General features: G+C 37.6%; 1 protein-coding gene across 1 annotated transcript in view; it reads left to right on the top strand.

Annotated features, from left to right (window-relative positions):
- Positions 1-27,712, top strand: part of LOC150110251 (uncharacterized) — a 653,148-nt gene that overhangs the window by 218,935 nt on the left and 406,501 nt on the right. The window lies entirely within an intron of this gene.

Genomic DNA, 27,712 nt, shown 5'->3' on the forward strand with positions numbered 1-27,712 from the left:
TTTATGGGGCACATTGCAAAAGTGGCTAAATCAGCTCAGCAAATCACTTGGTTGCTGAAAAATACTTTAACAAACAGAGACAAACAGGTTAATGGTCCTTTGTATCAAGCCTCGATAAGGCTCCATATCTGGACTACTTGGTGCCCATATCTGGACTACTGTGCCCAGATATGGGCACCAAGGTTTCTTATGGATGGGGAGGAGGTGGAGAGGATCCAGAGATGAGTGACCAAGATGATAGCAGGTCTCTGGAATGAACCTTATGAGAACAGGTTGAAGATTTGTAGGTTGCAAAAATTGGTTGATAGGCAGAAAAGGGGTGATATGATTGAGACATTCAAATTACTGAAGGATTTCTATAAGATTAATTCAAAAGATATTTTTGAGAATAGGATTGGTGGTAGGAGGACTAGGGGCCATAAATGGAAGCTGGGCAAGAGTGTGGTTAGAAGGGGTGTTAGAGCTCGGTTTTTTACTTGGAGAGTGGTGAATGAGTGGAATAACCTGCCAGAGTCTGTTGTGGGTGCCATGACTTTAAACGAGTTCAAGGCGAGGTATGATAGATACTGTGTGAATGTCGAATAGTCTTTCTTGACATGATGTTAGGTGCTCCCTCGATGAGTCTATGGACTCCTTGGAGTTGCCCATAATAATAATAATAATAATGTCCAGACAATACATCACCAATAATGGTAGACTCCGAAAAAAAGAATGGTCCATATACTTTCTTCTGCCAGCCTGGTTTGCCGAGTGGTTAGCATATCCGCTCTCCAGCTAAAAGGCTGCAGGTTTGAATCCTGGCCATGGGCATAGATGTTCGTGATTGTCTGTGGAAATACTAGTGGAAATGCTGAGCAGTCGATGCTGTTGATGTAGTTGCGGTTAGTTGATTGCGGTGGAAACAGAAAGTTGTAGAGTAGGTTCCCTCCCTCGATGAGTCTTTCAACTCCCTAGAGGTGTCATACAATAATAATAATAATAATAATAATAATAATAATAATAATAATAATAAATGAAATAACAATGGCCACAAAACAGATCCCTGAGGCACACCGCTAGTGACTTTCCTCTTCTGGGATATAACTAATCTACTATCCAACCTCATCTGTTCCAGTTTAAATACTAGATTGTCATGTGGCAATCTATCGAAAGCCTCTGCAAAATCTAAATGTACTACTGTATATGCATCTCCCTTGTCCAATATATTCATCACCGTGTTACAACAAGTAAGCAAATTACTAAAACACAATCTTCCTTTAGCAAACTCATGCTGTCCATTGTTGCTGCTATCAACACGGTTCTGAATCTTTGTCCTCACTAGCTTCTCCAACATCTTAACCACAAATTCAGACAAGCAGGTTGGCCTATAATTTAAAGCCTTGTTCTTATCATCTCCTTAATAAAGCTGAACAATTTTTCCCTCTCCACTCCTTTGGAACTTGGACCAGTCTAAGACTCATGTTTAAAAGGTAAGCCAAAGCTGCTGTTAACTCCCTGGAGCATAACCCTCAAGACATGCATTGATATATAGTGATATGTCATTCATGAACTTTAACGAACTGCTCATTTGACACCTCTACTCTATCCTCCTCGGTGTTTATAATTCTCCCATTATCACTGACCAACGTCATCTTCCCATAGTCATTCTTCCTTCTACTGAGCACATTGACAGCCTAGTTGACTAAGTGGCTAGCATATCTGCTCTCCAACTAACAGGTCAATGGTTTGAATCCCACCATAGTCATGGATGTTTGGGATTGTCTTTAGGTGGGAGATGAATTTCATTGTCTGGTGTGAGACCATCTCCCCACTTATTGGAGGCCTAATGTAGCTTGAAGAATTCTATGTTTGGTGTCTAGAGTAGGGTTTCTAGATTATGTAAAAATAAATTTTAAAAAAAATTACAAAAAAAAAAATCCTTAGCCCACCCATGGTACAAAAGTAGTATAGGTTTATTAATAACCTTTGGGTGGGAATAACATTAAAAAAAACATATAGAAAAACTCCCTAGGATTTCTCTTAGCATTATTTGCTACAACAAGTGAGTCACTTTCCTTGCTTGCTCTTAGTACTCCTCATGTAACTGATTATCTCCAACTCATCCCTCATTGTGGAGGTGATAATCATAATTTTACATCTATCTTATTCAATCTCCTGACCTATGGAATACAATCAGTCATTGCCCCCACAGATAATCCCAAGAAGAGTCCAAACAACATTGATTTCCTTCCTATTCAATTCCTTATTCCATGATATCATTGCAAGCTATCTACTGAGGTTGTCATAATCAGCCACTATAAAGTTCCATATATAACCCTTTCTCTTAAAAAAGTCCTGATATGGCTGGCCACCACTGAAGGGGTCATGGTCACTTCATGGTTACTTTCACCAACTGTAGGAAGATGTAACACTTCATTTACAACAATATCTTCTGATGAGATAATCAAATCCATGAGCCTTGATCAACATGTAGCCTCTGTTGTATACTGCTTAAGGTAGCTGTCCCTCAAAAATTCAAGAAATTTATTCTCTGTGGCTTTAGACATTCCAGTTTATATTACTGTAACTGAAATCGCCATAATGCCTTTCTTATTAGCCAGACCAATTTGTCTAAACATTTCCTTCTCACTGCCTTCCACATTACCAGGTCTATTGCAACACTCTACTAAACATTTCTTCCTGTCCACCTCCACTTCACACCATGCTGCTTCAAAACCATTATCACATTCTCCTTGTATCTCTGCCCTAGATGGGCATAACTCCTCTGCCATCATCAATAGCACTCCTCTTCTGTTTTTTCCTTATCTGTCTTCATAAAAGACAACATTTTCCTCCATCCCTACTCCTATCAGAATGTCATCCTCATTTTGCCATGCCTTGCTTATTTCAACAATTTTGGGGCAAATGAATTCTATCAATGCTACAATTTAATTCCCTTGTTTCAAATACTTCCAGCATTTGTAAACATACATGCTAGCTCATTTCTGTTTCTATAACAAGTCCCACTGATCCCACTTATTGAATATGATTCCTCTGAACTCTTCCCCACCTCTCCATTCTTCTCTATCATCACTGATATTACATCCCCTCCCCAGACCAAAATATCATCCCACACATCCTTGACCATCTTAATCCTTTCTTGTGTACTCACACAGCTTTTCCAGAAACCATCATCTACACTTCTCATGCATTGCCTTCCTGTCCACCATGACTATCCCCCCCTCCCATTTCTATTTTGTGTTCCTTTCTTATTTTCTTCACTCATGTCACTCACCTCTCTGTTCACAGAGAGGTGAGTGACATGAGCCTTATTCTATTGCTATTGGGTAAAGTAATCACCTTGAGTGAAAGAGAAAACCTAATATTTTGGATTCTGAAGAGAAGAAAGAAAAAAAAAGAAATTTCATTTTGTTTACAGATTTTGGTTTTGTCAAATATAAGACTGAAAGAAAAGGGCTCCCTTTTGCAAGAATAAAGATAGGATTGAGTTTCTAGCACTGAAATTAACAAGGTTATCAGCACCCAATTGAAGAATAGTTTGGAGAAATTTGGATTGTGGTACAGGTAAACCTAGTTTAATGTGCACTAAGTGAAATCGCATTAAGCAAATACAATAAACAATAGGAATAATTATAATTCATCCATCAGTTAGTGTACATTTGGAAAAAAAAAATACACATTTGATCTATATTAGAGGATAAAATCATCTATGTTAATAAAAATTTATTGCTTAAATTTTTCTTTAATGTCTAAACATTTGAATGAGCTACTTTTTTATAAAAAAAATAAGTAAGGATGTTTGAATCATGCTTGACTTTTTCATCTTGTGATACAATTTGCGATAGCTGGCGATCACTTTATCAAAATTTCGGCGGACTTCGAAACGTCATTCCATATCTGGATTAGCATCATCAAACAAAATTTCCCTTAGCATACTCAATGTGATTGAAAACTAGCTCAAGTTCTTTTTCAGTCCGCTTCTTAGTAGTAACATTCTCTTCTTATTCGCACTCCTTATCTTCTTCTTCATATTCACGCTGTTCTTCTAATTGAAGGAATTCATTCTCGCTTAACTGTTCTGAATGGGAATTGAGCACGTTTCTCACATCATTATCCAGTTCATTAAATCCAAGTTCTTTTCCAATTGTGCTGATTTCTTCCCTAATGTTAGATCTTGGATTTTGCACATGATAAAGTAACATAGGTTTGAGTTTAAAGTCGCCTTCTGCATTGCCTCCTAATAAAAGCGTAAGACGATCTTTAGATACTTTGTAACCTGGTTGAGATACTTCTGTTTTAGCTGGGAAAGTTTTTATTGGCATACACTTCTACTTTTCACGCCTAGATACTTTCCTCCTATCTGATGGTTTAATGCTGCTTCACTGGTAGATGTATGCATGGCTACTAAGGGACCTTTCTTACAACCATGCAGGTGTAAGCTGAGGATTTGATTGCTACAGACCAAATGGACTCACCAGAATTCTATATACTTTCATACTCCACATTATGATGAAGTATGCATTCTAAGCAATGATGGAACTGATGTTTCATACAACTTTTGAAGTTTAGCACAAATTCTTCAGTTAATGTGGATAATCAACATTGAAATGGAATAGATTGGGATGTGCATGGGGAAGTTGGGACTAAGTGGATATATGTGGAAAGCAGTGATAAAGGTAATTAGACGATGGCAGGCGTGGTAGGGAATCACAACCAACACATAACTTGGGTAGGATTGGTTATAGTCCTAAAAGTGAACTGTTATGTTTATCCACAAATGCCAGAAGTATCAGAAATAAGAGGATGAAATAGTTTCCCATACTGAAATTATTTGCCCCAAAATCCTTGGAATAAGTAAAACATGGTTGAATGATGATGATGATGATGATCTAACAGGAAAAGAAATGGAAGGATACAGTGTTTTTCATGAGGATAGGAAGGACAAGAAGGAAGTGTGTGTGTGTGGGTGGGGGGGGGCTGATAATAGCTGGGGAATTATGTAAGGGAGAATCACATAATGAATGTAGACATGAAAGAGGGATATAGTGGCAATGGTTATGAGGCAGTGTGGTGTAACGTGGAGGTTGACAGGAAGATATATTCAGTTGGATGTTGTTGTAGGCCGGGAAATGTTGAGCATGGTGATGAAGAAATGTATAAATAACTTCGGTCAGTGAACAAAGGAAGAGTAATTGTTATGGGTGATTTTAATTATGGCAGTGTAGATTGGAATAAAGAGATAGCATTTGGGAATAAGGAAAATGAATTTCTTGAGTTCTTTAGCGATAAATATCTCAGGTAGCATGTAAAGGAGGGCATGTGAGGATCGAGAGTTCTAGATCTGATCATTTCATCAGAGGATGTAATTGTGAGAGGGATTTCACACTTTAATGAAGTTGGTGAAAGTGATCATGAAGTGATCACTTGGGTTGTGCTAGCAATATCCAGAATTTTGTGAGGAAAGGATATATGGAATTATAAGGCTGATTATAACAAGCTAAGGAGACAGCTTGGAGCTATAACACGGAACAAGAAGTTAAGTGGTAAGGAAATATATGTTGCATAGGAACTAGCAAAGAAATATAACAGCATCAATGTGTGAATGTATTCTGAAGGTCAAAAGGCTGAATAAGGTAGGTGTAAAATGGATAAATGTGGAGCTTAAGCATGAAATCTGGAAAAAGAAGGTACTTTGGAGGAAGTACAAAATGAATAATGGCAATAATCAGTTACATGAAGAGTATAAAGAACAAGAAGATTCCTAGCTTAGTAAAGAAAACAAAAGTGTAGTATGAGCAGAAATTGACAAATCAGTTGAAGAAACACCCTAGAGAGTTTTTTAAGATTAAACAAAAACTCTCTTTTTTTATCAAGTAGCAAGCAGAAGGAAGAATGATCATGGTAAGATGATGTTCAGACAATAGATGAAAGTGGTAAATGATAACTGCTGCAGAAGACATTGTTGAGGTATTCAGTAATCAGTTTATAAGGGTGTTTCTACCTGATCAGGGTGAAATCATGAGAAACTTAAGTGTAGAGGACATAGGAGAGGATGGCTTAATTGTGAGTGAGCAGGAGGTATTTGAGGAAATAAATAAACTTGATGTCAATAAAGCAATAGGATTTGATGACATATGACCATGGCTCTTGAGGGAATACTCCAGAGAATTAGCAGTAACATTTCATGCCTGTTTATTAAGAGTCTTAGAACAACACAGACTCCAAGGGATTGGAAAGGGGATAAAATTGTTTAACTGCATAAAGGTGGAGATAAGGTGGTAGCTTTAAATTATAGGCCCATCTGTATATATGGAGTTGTGATGAAGGTACTGGAGAGACTTGTGAGAAGTAGCATACAGAGATGAGTTGATAAGCAGTATTTGTTGTGATTATCAGCATGGGTCTCTTCAGAGGAGATCATGTTTTACTAACTTACTTATGTACTATATATCCCCTGTCCAATGTATTTGTCACAAGGTGACAAATACATTGGACAGGGGATATGCATTCACAGTGGTGTACTTTGATTTTGCAAAAGCTTTTGATAGACTGCCACACAACAAGCTGGGAAATAAATTGAAACAGATTGGATTGGATAACAGACCTCTAAGGTGGATCAGTGACTGGCTATCAGATAGGTATCAGAATATTGTCCCAAAACCAACCCCTGCAGTGGTGTACTGCAGGGGTCGGTTTTGGGACCATTGTTTTTCAATTTGTATGTTAATGATAATGTTTCACTAGTGATATGCAGTTGTTTGCACACGATGCAAAGTTGGGGAGAGAGCAATGTAGAGGCTAGCAGATGTTATGACCTTGCTAGGAGAGTGAGAGTGACTCAGTTAGTAAGGAAAACAAAAGTGCTATACGAGCAGAAATAGACTGCATGAATGGGCAGGTAAGTGGAACTATCAGTTCAATGTTGCAGAGTGTAAGGTTTGAAGATTTGGTAAGCAATGATGAGATATGAATTTTCCACACTTGTTTTCTATGCCATTTAAAGTTTCTCCACTTGGTGGGGAAACTTTGACTGACATAGAAGAGATGAGAGATCTAGGAGTTATGGTGAACAAGGACCTGAAATTCAGGAGCCACATTGCACAAGTTGTGAGGATGTCACATTCGATAATGGCAATGATGTGGAGGACCTTGACATGCAGAAATAAAGAGGTTATGATGTCATTGTATAAGACCTTCATCCTCATATGGGTTATTGTGTACAGATTTGGTCACCGAGTTTTTCATGAGATGAGGATATGTTGGGAAGGATCCAGAGAAGATTCACAAAGGTGGTCAGTGGTCTTTGGAATGCGGAGTATGAGGCCAGATTGAGAGAATTCAATTGCAAAGCCTCTTGAATAGGAGGAAAAAGGGGGGGATATGATTGAGGTCTATAAGCTAGTCGGGGATTGCTATCAGGTTGACATGGAAGAGATTTTTCATAGAATGAGAGAGTTGGAGGGGGGGGTAGAACAAGAGGCCATCTCTGGAGACCATATAATGGACAGTGGTTGGATAGTGAAATGCATTGCCTGAGTGTGTTGTGAATGTAGACACATTGAATCAGTTTAAATCACATTTGGATGAGCATTGGGTGCAATAGTGTGTACCTCCCACAATGAGTCTGATTCCATGGAGGTCAGATGTTACTACTACTACTAATAATAATTATCTTAAGCAAATTTTCCAGGGAATTGACAATAGCATTTCATGCCTGTTTAATAAGAGTCGTACAACAGCACAGACTCCACAGGATTCGAAAGAAGGTAAAATTGTTCCACTGCATAAAGGTGGTGATAAGGCTGTGGTTACAAATTATTGGACAATCTGTATATTTGTAGTTGTGGTGAAAGTACTACAGAGATTGGCAAGAAGTAGGACATAGAAATGGGATGATAAGAGTAATATTTTCTGTGGTTATCAGCATGGATTTGTTAAAGGGAAATCATATTTTACTTATTTATTTATGCACTATAACAAGGTGACCAATGTCTTGGAAAAGGGAGATGCATATACAGTTGTATACTTAGTTTTGCAAAAGCTTGTGATAGGCTGCCACTCGACGAGCAGTTAAATAAATTGAAATGGATGGGATTGGATAACAGATTTCTGTTGGGTCAGTGACTGGCTGTAAGATAGTATTAGAAAGTTGTATATGGGGTGCAGCATCCCAAAAGACAAAGGTCACTAATGATGTGCAGCATGACCTATCCCAATATCATTAATATACATTTGTATATTAATGATATTGGGATAGGTTTAACTTGTGATATACAGCTCTTTTGCAAATGATGCAAAATTGGGGAGAGCAGTGCAGAGTCATGGAGTAGTAAGAGAAAGTAAAGGAAAAGGAGCCTAGAGATTTTTCATAGTGTGGGTGAGGAAGAGGGTAGAACAAGAGGCCATTGCCAGAAACTGTATTGGGGGGGGAGCAGAGGAATGAGGAAAAGTTTCTTTCTTTCCATGGAGAATAGTTGTTGAGTGTAATGCATTGCCTGAGTGTGTTGTGAATGTCGACACATTGAATCGGTTTAAGGCATGGTTGAATGAGCTTCGTGTGCAATGGTGTGCACCTCTTATGGAATTAGAGACTCGTCAAAATACTGAGTGTCTAACTCCGTGGTGGTTAGATGTTAATAATAATAATCATAATAATCCCATACATTGGACAGGGGATATGCATACACAATGGTGTACTTGGATTTTGCAAAAGCTTTTGATAGACTGTCACACTACAAGCTGGGAAATAAATTGAAACAGATCAGATTACATAACAGACTTCTGAGTTGGATCAGTGACTGACTGAGAGATAGGTATCAGAAAGTTATATATGGGGTTATGGTATCTTGTAAGAGGAAGGTCACTAGTGGTGTACCGCAGGGGTCAGTTTTGATACCATTGTTATAATAGCAGCATTATTGTTACAGGAATCACTTCTTGCCCCCCCCCCCCTTGTTAAACTTTTTTTATTATTATTATTACGGGTATCTCCATGGAGTCAGTAGACTCATCGCGGGAGACCCAAACTAGCAAAACAATATCTGTCATATCTCTTCTTGAACTCATCCACAGATGAAGAGCTCACAACTAAGTCAGGCAATGAATTCCACTCATTCACCACCCTCCAGGCAAAAAACCCTGTTCTGACACCTTTGTTAACCACACTCTTCTCTAATTTCCAGAGATGACCTCTTGTTCTTCCATCACTATCACACAGCTGAAACATTTCCCCTGCATCAATCCTATAAAAACCTTTTAGTAATTTGAATGTTTCTATCATATCCCCTCTTCTTCGCCTATCAACCAATCTCTGCAATCCACAAGCTCTCAATCTATCAATGTAGGGAGCATTTTTTATATCACTCACCAACTTGGTCACTCTTCTCTGAACCCTCTCCACAGCCTCCTCATCTCCAAGGAATCCAGGTGACCAGACCTGAGCACAGTAATCCAAATGTGGAAGTATCAATGCTTTATAAAGGGGAATAATAACCTCTTTATCTCTGGATGTCAGTGTGTTCCTCAACAACCAAGTAATCCTATGTGCAATCTTGGACACCTTAGCAATGTGTCCTCTGAACTTCATCTCCCTATCTACCAATACCCCTAAGTCCCTAGCCTCATCAATCTCTTGGAGTACCTTTCCATCGATGTAGTACACAGCTGGTAATCTTTTAATCCCAAAATGCATGACTTTACACTTTTCCACATTGAACTGACATCCATTTTCTTTTGCCCATTTTACCAGCTTATTTAAATCCTCCTGCAAACTTTCAACATCAGCTTGATTTTTTATTGCACTACACAACTTTGCATCATCAGCAAACAACTGAATATCTCCCTTTAAGCCGTTTCCTATATCATTTATATACAAATTAAACAACATTGGCCCAAGCACAGAGCCCTGAGGTACACCACTGGTCACCTGCCTCATTCTGGACTCGGCTCCTCCATACACCACCTTATGGTATCTCTCCCTGAGCCATTCTCCTATCCATATCACCAATTTAATATCCATTCCCATCTGCTCCAATTTGCGTAACAGTGTTCTATGGGGTATCCTGTCAAAAGCCTTAGCAAAATCCAGAAGTACCACTGTGTAGCCAGTTCCTTTGTCCAACTCGGATGTTATTCTATTATGAATAGTTAATAGATTGCTAAGGCAGGATCTACCTTTAACAAAACCATGTTGGCCTCTATAGAGTATCATATCCTGATCCACCCATTCTTGAATTTTGTCTTTAACCAACTTTTCCAATACTTTTACCACTACTCCTGAGATGGTGATTGGTCTGTAATTAACTATCGCAGTTTTAGAGCCACCCTTATGCAAAGGAACCACTTTGCCTAACTTCCACTCCCTAGGGACCATACCAGAGTTCAAACTTAAATTAAATATCCAGGTAAGAGGGGTTGACAATTCATTTGCACATTCACGCAACTGATATTCCATCTAAGCCTACCGCAGTGTTTGCATTTAAGTTTTGCAATATATTTAATACCTCTGATTCTTTAGCTTCAATTCTCACATTAGGTATTGCTATAGGTATAGAGATATCCTCACTTGGGTGATAGACTTTTGAGAAGTGATCACTCAGTAACTCGACTATTACATCTGATTTTGTCACCTCAATACCATCAGCACCCACTAAGGTTATCCTTCCGAAGTCATTCTTCCTCTTACTTGCCACATAGCGGAAGAACTCTTTGGGATTACCCTTGATCTCTTTGGCTAAGGTCTTCTCATAATCTGATTTAGCTTTTCTTACTATGCTGGTAACCTTCCTAGCTTGAGCCTTGTACTGCTCATGGGTGTCCTGATCACCCTTCTCCTTGTAAATTCTCCATAACATTTTCTTTTTTTGCAGATCAAGCTTGATACTACTGCTCATCCATCTAATGCCTGCCTTGTTTGACCTCCTGACCATAGCGACACAATCTGATATTGCTTTCCTCAGATACCCGCTGATTTTATCCCAAGCACTGCTAACATCTTTCCCTTGCAATATGTTTTGCCATGGGATGGCTGCAAGCTCACTCCGAAGCTTGTTATAATTGCCTAACCTGTAGTTCCGTACATACCCCTTCTTAATAGAAATATCCACAGATTTTGCAACCTCCCAAGTCAATACCACATGATCGCTTTCACCAACTGGAGGTAACGAGGACACCTTACTTATGCATATAACCTCTGAACCAATAACCAGGTCCAACACTCTCACACCACGTGTCCCTTCAGTTACGTGCTGTTTCAAGTAATTATCTCGTAGAAGATGTATGAACTCCATTTCCTTTTTGCTACGTGATATTTCCTCCTTCCAATTGATATCACCATAATTAAAATCCCCCATAATAATCACTAAGCCTTCACTCATTGCACTAAGTTGCTGATGCATGAATTCAATATCTTCCCCTGTACTCCCTGGCCTATAGCAGCATCCAACTGTATATTTGGTTGCGTTGGTCACTATTTCGCACCAGACTGCCTCAAATGAACTCTCATTCACATGTCTATCATCATGATATACTACTTTCTTTGGCTGCAACACATCAGCTATCATCAACAGTACTCCTCCTCCTGTTCTATCTTCTCTATCCTCCCTGAAAATACTGTACCTATCACATTCAATTCCAGTGACCACATCTTCTGCTGACAGCCAAGTTTCACTAATGCCTACAACTTTTGGTGAGATTTCACTGACTAATGCCAAAAATTCTTCTCTCTTATTTCGAATGCTTCTAGCATTGGTATACAAAAATTGCAGATTCCCTCTAGATCTTGTACCGGCTTTGGAACTGATATATAAGTCACTAACTACCGTAGTCCTATGCTGATTTTTATCCCCTCTCTTCTGCAATTTATTCTGCCTATAAGGATCAATAAATACACAATCAGTGCTAAAGTTTCTCTCTCTTACACTCAACCTTTTCAATATTAGTTTCCCTGCCCAATAACTTCAACCTGTTCAGAAAACAATAACTCCTTCAATCGCTTATGTCCTTCCATGTTAAGATGCAGTCCATCTCTAGCATACAACTGCCTTTTTCCTTCAAACACACTCCAAACATCAACAAACTATTGTTAAATGTTGTTGTCTGTTAAATGTTATTTCATTTGATTTGTCGGGGGGGGGGGTATTAAGCTATTTGCTTATCATGCAAAAGTTTGAGAGGTATGATACATAGTGCTAGTGTTGCATACCTTTGTGCAGATTTAAATAGACTTTTAGCTTGGCTGAACGAGTGGTATTGCTATTTTAATAAGTGCATTTTGTTACTCTGATGTGCAGTATTGAGGGACTGAATACTGTAGTGGTGAATCTCCTCTGCTTCAGGAGGTGGATGAGATTCAGGATCTGGTGGTGATGGGTAATATTATTATTATTATTATTCGTGACACCTCCAAGGAGTCCGAAGACTCATCGCAGTAGGACACCCACTGTACAACACTCCGTCTCCACCACTACACCGATCCTCTACTACCAATCATTTACAGCACCATCCAGTGCCCACCACCACCACAGCTAGTATTTTTTGTCTGTAAATTGCGTGTGTTCTGAAGGGCCGATTTGTCTGTATGCGAGATGAAAATCCTGAGTTTCTGGGAGAAAAAACCCTGCTACCTCCATATGAGATCGGCTAACTCACCTTCGATTGAAACAGTCCATATAAAGATTCCTCCTGTCATGATGAGAATCGAATTTAGGCCTTTTCCAATCGAATGGCGCAACGCACTATCGTTCTTCCAATTGCCCTACGGAGGTGCTTATGAGCTATGAGTACACCACAGTAGTACATAGTTGCAATGATAAGTGGAACATCCATGCCCATGGGATTCAAACCCACAGCCTTTGGTTGCAGAGCAGATATGTTAACCATGTAGCCAGCGTTATCTGAAAAGTCAAAATAAGGGATTTACTGTTGCACCATTAAGCAGATGACAAAGAGGCTTTTATGTACAAATTTAATTAGCCGATTTCCACTGCAATGAGACATCTCTGGAGGTTGTCTAGAGATGAGTGATTAAGTAAATTAATCACTCATCTCTTGATAGATAATCTTACAAAAAAAGATCCACTAAAAGATTTTACAGGATTAATACATAAGTCATTAACTTCGAGTTGCTGACTTGGTTGGCCACATGGTTCACATATTTGCTCTGCAAGCAAAGGCTGTGGGTTTGAATCCCATGTAAAGATGTTTGTAATTGTCTTTAGATGGCAGATGAATTTCTTCAACCAGCATAAGACCACTGCCCCAATTATTGGAAGCTTGAAATCGCTTGAGAAAGTTCCATGTTTGGTCTCTAGAGCAGGGTTTTCAGATTATGTAAAAAAAAAAAAAAATATATATATATATATATATAATAATAATATAAAAATTGATAAAAAATGGACAAAAATCACTCAGTCAACTCATCCATGGTACAAATGTACTATAGATTTGTGTTTTATAGGCAAAACCATATAAAAAGAAAGCCATTGGTATTAATATTTACTCAGAAGTAAACACTAATACTAATATTTTCCTTTATAAATCTATCATAAAAAATAATGAAGATAAAAATCGTCAGTCTTTCATTTTTCATCGATGCAAGTGTTTTTATTCCTGTTAACATTATTGTTATTATTACACATGCATCTCATTAAGTTGGAAGGTTAATTGCAAGAAGTCCACATTAACCATTATTCACACAATACCCATCATACCTCTCCTTAAATACATTCATTGTTAGAACACTCGCAACTATGTCTTGCAATTCACTCCAATCATTCACCACTCTAAGAAAAAAAATTCATTCTAGCATCTTCCAGAGGTGACCCCTAGTTTTCTTTCTACATTGTCATGCATTGAAAATTTTCTTTTGTGTCAATCTTATAGGGATCCTTTTGTAAATTATAAGTTTCTCATGTCCCCTCTTTTCTGCCTATTAGCCAAACTTTGCAGCCCAACACCTTCAATTCTTCAATCTATCCTACAGAGAGCATTCAATAGACCTGTTGCTAGAGATAATTCTGAAAATACAATTACCTTTCATTCTGTCCCTATCATTATATCATCTTCTATCAAATTATTCTCACTTATGCTGATAATTTTTGGCCACGTCTAGCTGACAATTCAAAAATTCCTCCCTTTTATTTCTGATGCTTTTGACATCAATGTATAGACATTTAAACACAAGAGTGTATTATTTAAATTAAGGGGATATTAAATCCCACATTGTTTTAAAACCGAATAAGAAACTCAAAGATTGGAATCAGAGAGTTTCATGCCAAATATAATAAACTATAAAAGTATCGAAATGAAGCCTATTGGCTCTTTATATTTAAGTAACTTAATGGTTGCACCTTTTTGACAACTCGTATAGCAGAGTATATAAGTTCTTTTCGCTATACCCTTTGGTATCTATTTGGTCTAGCTACTCACTGATGAAGCCTCAAAAAAGGCTGAAACTGGTCTGGGTAGTGACCTCCCACCATAATGTAATAACAGCATACATTTCCTAGGAAATGTGTTTTTACATTATGGAAAATACCAAGAATAGTGATCAGAACTTTACCACCTTTGCTTCGAGTTGCCCGAGATTGTACTACGTACTAGGACTACTTGCATTAGCTCATGCTAGTAATCACTGATACTTTTATAGTTTAACATATTCGGCATGAAACTCTCTCTGATTCCAATCTTTGAGTTTCTTATTCAGTTTTAAAGCAATGTGGGATTTAATATCCCCTTAATTTAAATAATGTTTATATCGCCGAAATGAAGCCTTGGCTTTTTATATTTAAGTAACAAGAGTGTATATTCTTGTTACTTAAATATAAAGAATAAAGAAATAAAGAAAATAAAGAAATGAAATAAAGAAATTTCATTAAGAAACTATTTTTGAGCAGTTATTTATTTGAAATAATTTTTTTTATTCGTATTAGTTATTCATTTGAAGTAAATAGTCATGAACTATTACAAATATCAAGACATTCACAGTGTGACAGTAAATAAGATAAGGTGAGCATTGCCATTGAAGCACACCATGACTAGTCATATTTTAAAAAATCTCAAGAGCTTTAAGCACTTGAACCTCCTAGAATGTGCTTAAAGTGTAAATTTAGTTTATTCAGCACTTCTAATGAAATTTTAAGGAGCATATTTCAGCAGAATAGGAAAGGTAAACATTGAAATAGAGTGTTACTCATGATACGATATGAATTGAAAGTTTATTTTTCACTTGGTTAGACTATAATAAATTTAGTTTAATCCTTTATCCAAGTGTGAGCAAAAAAAGTTTGCACCTGAAAATATCTTCAGGACTGAATATGGTGTTATACTACCTTACAACATATATCTTCAGTCCTGAAGATATTTTCAGGCGCAAACTTTTTTTGCTCACACTTGGATAAAGGATTAAACTAAATTTATTATAGTCTAACCAAGTGAAAAATAAACTTTCAACATCTTTCTCTAAATCCAGAGTAATTTAATAAAAAGGGTGGCACACCTTTTGGTAACTCCTATAGGTAAAGATGACCTTGCTAGTGCTTCTGTCTGGTATCTCCACCACTGGGCCTGGCTCCCACTGAAGAGACCTCAATAAAGGTCGAAACTAGTCTGGGTAGTGGCCAATCCCTTAATGCATAACATTATACATATCCGCAAGGAGATGTGTTTTGCATTATGGGAGATACTGGGATAGGAGTGATGTTAGCTTGGCCCACCTTTGCTACAAGTTGCCTGGTGTTGTACTACCTTACTGGGGTAAGGTAGTACAACACCATATTCAATCCTGAAGATATTTATCCAGTGTGAGCAAACAAAGTTTGCTCACACTTGGATAAAGGATTAAACTAAATTTATTATAAGATATGAATTGTGTGCTCTCAGGATGAAGAATCTTAGTGGAAATGACACTAATGGTTTTGAGAGTATATGGTGTGAGATGGATATTTATATGACAAGATATTGAATGGGATGTTGATACAGACCAGGGAATATAGATAGTGATGAGCAGGAAATGTTTAGGCAAATTTGTTTGGCAAGCGCAAAGCGGGTGATCATTATAAGGAACATCGAATAGAGCGATATAAACTGGGCAGAGGAGACAGCATGCAGTAATAAGGGAACTGGATTTTTGGATTTCTTGAGGGACAACTGTCTTAGGCAGTATGTAGTGGAGTTAACAAGAGAATTGAGAGTTCTGGATTTGGTCATTGCATCAGAGGATCTGATTGTAACCGAGATAGCTTAATTACCAAGTGCTGGTGAGAGTAGCCATGTAGTCCTGACATAGAGGATGAGTAGGCATGGGAAGGTATCAAAACAGAAGGAAATTATGTGGAATTATAAGGTAGGTGGCTATCATAGACTTAGAAACCAGCTTGCAGCAGTGCAATGGATGAAAGAATTTAAAAGAAGAGAGGTTGTTGGTGCATGGAAGATACTCAAGAAAAAATTGTTGACAGCAGTGACAGATTGTATACCTCGAGTGAAGAAGATAAAGCAATTTGGAGTCAGATAACAAAAGGAATAAAAGGAGAGTTGCAGAAGAAAAAGAAATTGTTGAAGTCATATAAAGAGAAAGGCAGAGAACAGTTCATAAACAAGTACCAAACCAAGGTTTGGTTTTCTTGATTTTTATTTGTTTCATTTTTTTATTCAATAATGTTTGTATAGTGGAGCCTACAATTTACTTGTAAAAGCTGCTCAACTTTAATTCTTTTAAAAACTTTCTTACATACTATTCTTTTCAATGTAATATCTATTTTTAACCTGCTTAGTACTAAGTAATGGTCACTTCCAATTTCAAATTCTTCTGTACACCCTTGTATCCTGAACAAGCATGATGACGTCACTATAAACAATGATGTAGGCAACGAGGCATTTCTTATTTCTGGTGTCTTCTCTCCAGGTGAACTTGTGCACATCTTTATGTTGAAACATGGTGTTAGTAATTGTCCTGAGCAAAGTCCAGTAAATACTTACTGTTATTATTAGCTTTGCTCTTTTTTCCAAATTTTCTCAAAATGTTCCTGTATGTCTGGCGGTTTCATTTCCTGCTCTGCTGTTCAGATCTCCAACAATTACCAATTTTTCCATTTTCTTTGTCAGCTGCCTGTTCTAATGACTCAAAAAAATTCCTCCACTTATTCCTTAGAAGAACCTTCTGTAGGACCATAGACACAAATATTATTCATTGTCCATGTCCCCGTTTTCTTACATGAAGTTTACCTGCATAACTCTCCTAGAAACTGTTCCAATCAAGAAGTTTATTGTCATGTTTGGTGTTGAATGCTATCTCTACTCCTTGATCATTGTTGCCTGAAAATAACATTCTATTATTTAGTAAGATCTCACCTGTTTTGTCTTTTTTGTCTCAGTAATGCCAATTATGTCCACATTTTACTTTTCCAATTGTTCTGCAAGTTCGATTTCCTTTCCATTAATACTCCTTATATTGATGGTCCCTATCTTCACGTCTTCTGATCTTGGATTTATTCTTCTTATTCTTCTAGATGTTGAGGTGGAGCTTGTTCCAGTAGCTGACTTTTCACTGTTCACCCTAGACAAAAACACTGGGGGCTTTGTTTAACAAGACAATATACCCCAGCCAGCATGAAATCTCATCATATGCATTTGTGGTTTAAGCCAGTAGAGAGCATAATTTGGTTGACTAAGTTCCAAAATGCCATCCCATCCTTGTTCATTCAGTACCTACTAATGGGGCACACTGCTTGAAGGTGAGGATTAGACATTAGGTCAGAAGCCCCAGTGGGTTTTCTGCATTCCTGAAAGGTGATGTGGAGATCTCCTCCCAGTTATTTGGCTTTGACCCTTAAGCCACCAGCTACATAACTGTATAATTCTGTTGGATTTCCTTTTACTGCTTCAGCTAGTCTACTTTCATATGCCAATTTCCCCTTTCTCAACACACTAGTCACCTTATACCATCTTCTTTATATCTCCTCCACAACATCTTTCTCTTCAGTTCTTGCATAATTCCATGATTCATCCATTTCATCCCCACTCTATTTATCCTCCTAACCCAAGGCATACAATTTAATATTGTCATCAGTAACTAATCTCAAACAAGTCCCATTCGTTAGTGATATCCCTCCCCTTCAATTGATCATGCCATGGCATATCATCACAGCTTATTTCCATAGGATATCACAGTTTGTCACTCTGTAATTCGATGCATCTCTTTTTCAATGAAGCTTATGCCTGTCTAGCTACTTTTCATGTCAAAACCACTTGATTACTATTACCAACTAGTGACATTGTGGTCACTTTCTATTATCACTGTTATATTATTATTAAATCCAACACTCATGCTGCACATGTTGCTTCTGCCACATGCTTTCTAAGGCAGATAACCATAAGCTTCTTAAAAAATCCATTCTTTTAATTCACATAAGTTCTTTCCTGCTTCCCATCAATGTTTCTATAGTTAAAGTCACCCATTATTATTACTTGTTGCTAGTCTTCCTAAATATCTCATAGTCATCTGTCTCCACATTCCCTGGCCTATAACAACACTACTGAATATGGACCTCCTAGATGAGTCTTTGACTCCATGGGGTCTTGGGATAATAATAATAATAATAATATCTAAAGTTCCTGCTCATCTCACCCTTATTATTATTATCATACCCTCAATAGAGTCAGCAGACTCATTGTGGGAGTTTCGCTCAACTGACAACATATTTATCATACTGAATCTTAAAATTCTTAACACTCCTTGCATTAACAACATATTCCTGTAATGCATTCCATTCATCCACAATTCTTCATGTAAAAAAATGCCTCACACCTCTCATGTAAAAAAAATCTACGCCTCACACACCTCTCTTCACCACACTCTTATACAACTTCCAGTTACATTTAATGAACTCACTGCCTATCATTTCTTCCTTGAAGCTCCATATGGAGAGGATAAAAAACACTGTATCCATGGCACTATGCACTATATTCCATTAGTAATCCTCTGTCAGCCACAACACCAGTGATTTGTGGATCAACTAATTTTATCTATGCAATGAACTCTGTCTGTTTATTCCTAACACTCCTTGCATTAATGTATAAGCATAATAGCTTGCCCCTGGTCTGCCTTTCCTTTCCACTATTCTTCAACAGTCGAACTGTGAGTGTAAGCTACCTATTCTGGTAGTTTATTTACACTCATTGTGCAACCATCTGACTGATGTGTCTAGGCTACAAACCAACACTATTGCTGAAATGCAGACTATATCAAGTAAACAGCTCTCTTGCCTCGAGATTTATCCCATGCATTCACATATTCGGTGTCTCTCTTTCAGCACATTATAACTGTCATGATTCCTTTGACATCTGCTATAATAGTATGGCAACACATTCACAACTCTTCATCTCACACATTTTCACTTCACCATTTCTAATAGCACTGTCAAATCACAGGCTACTTCATTCCTGCTTCCCCACAAATCATTTGTTCCAACTAATACAATCATTTCTTCTGCACATTCTTTCCTTTTCATAGCCTCAGTTACTCATCTTATTGTTTCTCCTCTCAAACACCTTCAACATCTGTTCTTGAACATCCTTCACCACTGAATTCAAATCCTCTTTTACTGGAAACTTATGCATTCAACAGTCTCTTCTCTAGATTCTTTATCCTACTCTGCCCCAATTCCATTATCCACCTCACAATTCATTTGTAATATCCTCACATGTATTAACATTCTTTCTTTTAGGGTTACACGGTGATCAGCACTCATATTTGTAGATTTAGGGACTCAAAAACACACGTGTTGAACAGATTATTTTATTAATTACAAATAAAATAAAACTTGACGTCGAGATCTTCATCGGAAGAATACAACTGTATACAGAACCAAGCTACATGCTCATGCTTTCTATACCAGTAAACTAAATCTACGTGGTTAATAAATCTTTTTTCTAGCCTGACCTCTAATGATAGAAAAGAAAAACAAAAATAAATAAATGAAGAAATAAAATTATATAAAAAAAAAAAAAAAATATATATATATATATATATATATATATATATATATATATATTGTTATATGAAAAAAATTGAATGACTAGAACCGAGATTTGATTAAAAAGGTTTTAATATAAACACACTACTAGTTTCGGCCTGTAACAGCCTTCTTCAGGTGACATTATAAAAGAAAAAACACTAAACATTGAGGGTTAAAAGACTATGAACATCATAGACAGTCTTTATACATAATTAGCATTAAAACGTTGTAGTTGTATTTGAAGCTGTTCTTTCATTTGTTGCATTGTTGGGAGAGTGCGTGCTTGCTGCATCACGTGAACGCCAGTACATGATTACAGCTGAATGACTATCAGGGAGGTTGTAGCTCAAGTTGTTATTTAGATGAACAGGATTGAAGATGATTTCTCTCGATTCCACAATTTTTCTCTCTATTTCGTCACTGCAACGGAAGATGTTTGTAGATTTTTCCCAGCAGACTTTGTGACTTTGGTTATCATCATTAGGACCAGCCGAGAAGAGGATATGACTTGATAATGCACTTGCTCGCTGTCTCTTGTAAGTAATGTCTCTCATGTGTTCTTCCATACGCATTTCGACAGATTGCGAGAGACATGAGAGACATTACTTACAAGAGACAGCGAGCAAGTGCATTATCAAGTCATATCCTCTTCTCGGCTGGTCCTAATGATGATAACCAAAGTCACAAAGTCTGCTGGGAAAAATCTACAAACATCTTCCGTTGCAGTGACGAAATAGAGAGAAAAATTGTGGAATCGAGAGAAATCATCTTCAATCCTGTTCATCTAAATAACAACTTGAGCTACAACCTCCCTGATAGTCATTCAGCTGTAATCATGTACTGGCGTTCACGTGATGCAGCAAGCACGCACTCTCCCAACAATGCAACAAATGAAAGAACAGCTTCAAATACAACTACAACGTTTTAATGCTAATTATGTATAAAGACTGTCTATTATGTTCATAGTCTTTTAACCCTCAATGTTTAGTGTTTTTTCTTTTATAATGTCACCTGAAGAAGGCTGTTACAGGCCGAAACTAGTAGTGTGTTTATATTAAAACCTTTTTAATCAAATCTCGGTTCTAGTCATTCAATTTTTTTCATATAACTATGTATGTTAACCGAGTCAATGATCATTCTGTCATCATATATATATATATATATATATATATATATATATATCTATTATAAATAGATAAATGCAACTACAATAAACTGTTAGAGTCCTCATGTATTAATATTCTGGATAGTTACAAAATGATTTCTTTCAGTTGCTATTGAATGTTCTAAACACTTCACCAAGTCACCAGATTGTCTTCTTGTAGTGGGAATTTTTCTAATGCTAGTTTAGGATGTTATACAGGTTGTAGATGGGTCCTCCACATTCTTGAGATGGTGAGGCCATCATTTTTGTTGAGATTAGGGTTGTGTTTGAGCATTTCACAAGACTCTTTAAATTTTCTCTCAAACCAGGTTTTGGTGCAGTGTAGGGACTTGGTATTTTTCCAGTCAATTCTATGGTATGTTTGGAGTGCATGGTCAGAAAGGCCTGTTTTACATTTAATGTGTTGTTTGTGTTCGTCTTGTCTGGTTGGGATAGTTCGCCCTGTTTCCCCTATGTATGTTACATGTGCAGTGTATTTTGTATACTCCTGGGTGTGCTAGGTGTGGAAGAGGATCTTTAGAGGAACTGAGTAGGTGTCTTAGCTTATTTGGGGGTTTAAAGGTGGTTTTAATGTTGTATTTGCGAAGTGTTCTGTCTATTTTTTCAGAAATGCCTCTAACATAAGGAATGGCAATAGCATTCTTGAAATCTTTTTTGTTCTTACTGGTATCTTTATGGAGGATCTTGTGAATAGTTTTTTTATTGTATCCATTTTTGATAAATGTTTGGTTGATGATTTTGTATTCTTGGTTTAGAGCCTGTTCATTCGAACAAATAGTTAGGGCTCTGTGTTTAAGGGTGCTTATGACACCTAATTTTTGTGTTGGGTGGTGGTAAGAATTTTTGTGTATGTATTGGCCTGTGTGTGTAGGTTTGCGGTAAACTGAGAAGGAGAGACAGCCAGAGGGAAGACGTGTGACAAGTGTGTCTAGGAAAGGAAGAGAGTCGTTTTTCCATTTCAATGGTGAATTGGATACGTACGTTTGTGTTGTTTGTTTAGGTGGCTAAGGAATGTATTTAGAGCTTCGCGGCCGTGGGGCCAAATGGCGAAAATATCGTCGACGTATCTGAGCCAAATTTTGGGCTTTAGACATGCTGTCTCTAGAGCACGTTGCTCAAAGTCTTCCATATAAAAGTTAGCTATTGGTAGGTCAATCCCCTTCCTACATAAAAAAATACACAACATTTCATCAGTAAAATCAAAAACATTACACTCACCGACCAAGATTTATTAGTCAGCTTTGACATAACTTCCCTTTTCACAAATGTCCTAATCAATGACACGATCTTGCTCCTACAGAACATATTTCCACATGATATCACGGCCCTTTTTGCCCACGTACTCCGCTCCGGATATTTCGTATGGCAAAACAATTTTTACCTTCAAAAAGAAGGTACAGCCATGGGCTCACCACTTTCTTCCCCAATAGCTAACTTTTATATGGAAGACTTTGAGCAACGTGCTCTAGAGACAGCATGTCTAAAGCCCAAAATTTGGCTCAGATATGTCGACGATATTTTTGCCATTTGGCCCCACGGCCGCGAAGCTCTAAATACATTCCTTAGCCACCAAACAAACAACACAAATGTATCCAATTCACCATTGAAATGGAAAAAAATGACTCTCTTCCTTTCCTGGACACACTTGTCACACGTCTTCCCTCTGGCTGTCTCTCCTTCTCAGTTTACCGCAAACCTACACACACAGGCCAATACATACACAAAAATTCTTACCACCACCCAACACAAAAATTAGGTGTCATAAGCACCCTTAAACACAGAGCCCTAACTATTTGTTCGAATGAACAGGCTCTAAACCAAGAATACAAAATCATCAACCAAACATTTATCAAAAATGGATACAATAAAAAAACTATTCACAAGATCCTCCATAGAGATACCAGTAAGAACAAAAAAGATTTCAAGAATGCTATTGCCATTCCTTATGTTAGAGGCATTTCTGAAAAAATAGACAGAACACTTCTCAAATACAACATTAAAACCACCTTTAAACCCCCAAATAAGCTAAGACACCTACTCAGTTCCTCTAAAGATCCTCTTCCACACCTAGCACACCCAGGGGCATACAAAATACACTGCACATGTAACATACCATACATAGGGGAAACAGGGCGAACTATCCCAATCAGACAAGATGAACACAAACGACACATTAAATACCTCCACTTCGGTAAAACAGGCCTTTCTGACCATGCACTCCAAACATACCATAGAATTGACTGGAAAAATACCAAGTCCCTACACCGCACCAAAACCTGGTTTGAGAGAAAATTTAAAGTCTTGTGAAATGCTCAAACACAACCCAAATCTCAACAAAAATGATGACCTCACCATCTCAAGAATGTGGAGGACCCATCTACAACCTGTATAACATCCTAAACTAGCATTAGAAAAATTCCCACTACAAGAAGACAATCTGGTGACTTGGTGAAGTGTTTAGAACATTCAATAGCAACTGAAAGAAATCATTTTGTAACTATCCAGAATATTAATACATGAGGACTCTAACAGTTTATTGTAGTTGCATTTATCTATTTATAATATATATATATATATATATATATATATATATATATATATATATATATATATATTTTTTTTTTTTTTTATATATAATTTTATTTCTTCATTTATTTATTTTTGTTTTTCTTTTCTATTACTAGAGGTCAAGCTAGAAAAAAGATTTATTAACTACGTAGATTTAGTTTACTGGTATAGAAAGCATGAGCATGTAGGTTGTATTCTTCCGATGATGACCTCGATATAAAGGTCGAAACGTCAAGTTTTATTTTATTTGTAATTAATAAAATAATCTGTTCAACACGTGTGTTTTTGAGTCCCTAAATCTACAAATATGAGACATGTATTAACATCTTTTGCATCAACTTCATCACCATCTCTTTTAATCTCTCTAGCATTTCACTTTCTTTCACTTCCTCGGCTTTCTTACCAATATCCATTTCTAGTGATTCACTGTTATCATTTCACATTCAGTCTCTCTCTCTCTCTCTCTCTCTCTCTCTCTCTCTCTCTCTTTCACTCTGTCCTGTTGCTTATTATGTAATTCATGCTACTTTCAATTATCTCTTGGACAAGTTAGTTCATTTGAAAACTTATTTTTGCAATTTAGCACTTAAATGCTGCTCCTTCACATTAGTTAGTTATTTACATATGCATCATTTTGATGCCATATGGTCATTCCTCTATGTCATTGGATTCTGAGAGTGAAGAAGCCTTCTGCTAGAAGAAGTGGTAAGGTTGCAGATGCCCTTTCCACAAAGAGTTAATAGGAGAATCACAAACAGCCATCCCCCCCCCCCGGCAGGATTTGAACCTGCAGCCTCTTGGCTGGAGAGCAAATATGCTAACCACTCGGCCAACCAGTACAGCACTCCTTCACATTAACACTCTTAAAAAAGAAAAACACTAGTTTTATCTATTGATATACAAATGCAGTAAGGAAATATGACATGAGCAGAATCACTAGACTCTGCTCATGTCATTCTTACTTATTGCATTTGCACTCTAACTACTTTAATCCACAATCATTTATACATAATTCATATTCCTCATTCATATGCATTTTATTATTATTATTATTATTATTATTATTATTATTATTATTATTCAGGCCTCCATGGAGTCAAAAGACTCATCATGGGTGGTCCTTCCTGGGGAAACACAAAATCTATCATATCACTCTTTAAACTCATTGACCGTTCTTGCTCTCACCACTCCATCAGGCAATGCATTCCACAGTTCAACCACCTTCCATGCAAAGAAAACACTCCTCACCCTATTGCTCACAGCTTCCTTTCATAACTTCCAGGGATGGTCCTTTGTCATCGTTCCTTCCCGCTGTTCCACCAAGCGAAAGAACTCCCCAGTGTCAACCCTATAACTACCTCTCAACAGGTTAAAAGTCTCAATTATATCACCTCTCCTCCTTCTTCTAACCACCACCAACCTCTGCAATCCACATTCCTTTAGCTGATCTCAAATTTGATCCCTAGGATTTCAAGGGGATAAATTAAGTGTGGAAAGGGTAAAGAGGCAGATAATTTATCCCCTTGAAATCCTGGGGACCAAATTTGAGAACAATAGTTCAAGTGTGGTCTGATCAGGACTTTATAGAATGGAATGACAACTCTTTTATCTCTGCAGGCCAGCATCCTTCTCAGCATTGCAGCAATCCTCTGGGTTACATTCACCACCTTTGCAATATGTTCCCTGAATTTCAGGTTTCTATCAAACATTATACCCAGATCTCTTGTCACCCCCCTACTTCCTCCAGTACAGCTTCTCCAATTGAGTATGCAACCTTCCATCGATGTATCTCCAACCTCAAGACTTTACATTTTGCTGCATTAAATTGATTGACAGCCCCATTCATTTGCCTATCTGTCTACTTTATTCAAATCCTCTTGCAATGCTGCCACATCTGCACTATTATTAATAACCCTTCCCATCTTCACATCATCTGCAAACAACTGAATATCCCCCTGCAATCCAATAACAATGTCAATGATATAAAGGTTAAACAATATAGGTTCCAGCACTGAGCCCTGTGGGACCCTACTTGTAACTTTCCGCCTCCTTGATATTGTCCGACCATATACAACTCTCTGATATCTATCAGCCAACCAATCCTGAATCCAGTTGACTAACCCGACTAAACCCATGTTCTGCAACTTAAATATTAGCTTATCATGTGGCACCCTGTCAAATGCCTTTGCAAAATCCAAAAAAATGGCACTATATGCCTTTCCCCTCATCAACCACTCTTGTCACTTTATTATAAAAGGCAATCATTCCTAAAGCAAGCACGTCCCTTAACAAATCCATGTTGACTCTCACAAATAACATTAAGCTAATTTCTCTAAGATCTTAACAATTACTGATGAAACACAAACTGGCCTATAATTAGATGCTTCCAGTCTGCTGCTACCGTCATTTATGCAATGCCACTATCTTATCTTCTTTCCATTCCTTGGGTACCTTTTCTATAGCCTGACTTTCATTGAAAAGCCAGGTCAATAGAGCTGTTAGTTATTTAGCACATTCTCTCAAAATCCATGGTGAAATACCATCCAGCCCCATAGCTTTACTGACATCCAGAGTACTCAGTATTTGGAACACACTCTTCTCTTGCACCTCTAAACTTCGAACCTGCCCTATCCCTCTAGTATTAAAACATATTTCTCCAGGATAAAATACTCCAATAAAGTGTTCATTGAATAACTCCATTATGTCCTCTGCATCGATCACTCTATTCCCATTTTTATCCCACACTATCATTCTTCAACAGCCATTTCTCCTCCTTCTGGCCAAATCGCTAAAAAATTACTTAGGATTTTCTTTGGATCTTAATGCCAATCGCTTCTCATATTCCAGTTTTGCCTTCCTTACCATATTAGTCACTCTCCTGGCCTGAGTCATATATTCTTCATGCATCTGCTCTCCACCCCTCTCCTTATATCTCTTCTATAACCTCTTTTTCACCTGTAGTTCCTGTTTGATATTGTTTGTTATCCACTTTACACCAAATTCTCTTCTTGTTCACTCATGGAATGCAGCTTACTATTGCTGCTAACAAATATTCCTTCACAATTTCTCAAGCACTAATGATATCTCGGCCTTCCAATTCCGCCCTCCATGGAACTGCCCCAAGTAGATATCTAAGAGTATTATATCACCCTACTTATAATTCCACATATGTTCCCTTCCCTTCGATACTCCTGTATATCTGTTCATCTTGCAAGTAAAAACCACATGGTCACTCTCTCCAACTGGGGGAAAGAGATGTCATCTCAGTTATAATCAGTCTTCTGATGTTATGACTAAATCCAAAAACTTTTGAACTTCTTGTTCCATCTATTACATGTTACCTAAGATATCTATCCCTCAAGAATTCTAGAAATTCCATTCCCTTACTGCTACATGCATCTTCCTCTCCCCAATTTATACTGCTGTAGTTAAAATCTCCCGTAACAATCATTCTTCTTGCACTTGCCAAGCTGAACTGTCTAAACATCTCCTGCTTCTCATCCTCTGTGGTACTTGGCTTGTAGCAACACTCGACTAAATATCATGTCTTGCCCACCTCTACCTCACATAATATGCTTTCAAAACCATTAGTGTCACTACCTTCCAAAGCCTCCACTCTTAGACGACATAAGCAGTACTCCACCACCACCACATTTTCCTTTCCTTTCCTGCCGAAAAATGCTGTACCCTTCTACTTCTATTCCTTTTATTATATTAACTTCCATCAACCACAGCTCAGAGATCCCAATAATCTTCAGACAGTCTGATGCTATATCTATCATTATACCCTCCAGATTCCACTGGACTCAGTGTTGTCTGATATCTTTCCCCATGCACCATTCCCATAAAATGCCACCCCTGCTACTATCCACCCTGATAATTGCAGTTTCTCTGCAATGACACACCAACTCGTTCAGAAAACAGCAATCTCTCTCTCTCTTCAGATGCCTACGTTCTTCCTCAT

The sequence above is a fragment of the Typopeltis vanoorti genome, chromosome 1 (genome assembly GCF_054136105.1).
Source record: "Typopeltis vanoorti isolate ZY-2024b chromosome 1, IOZ_Tvanoo_1.0, whole genome shotgun sequence".
In the NCBI taxonomy this organism is placed as follows: Eukaryota; Metazoa; Arthropoda; class Arachnida; order Uropygi; family Thelyphonidae; genus Typopeltis; species Typopeltis vanoorti.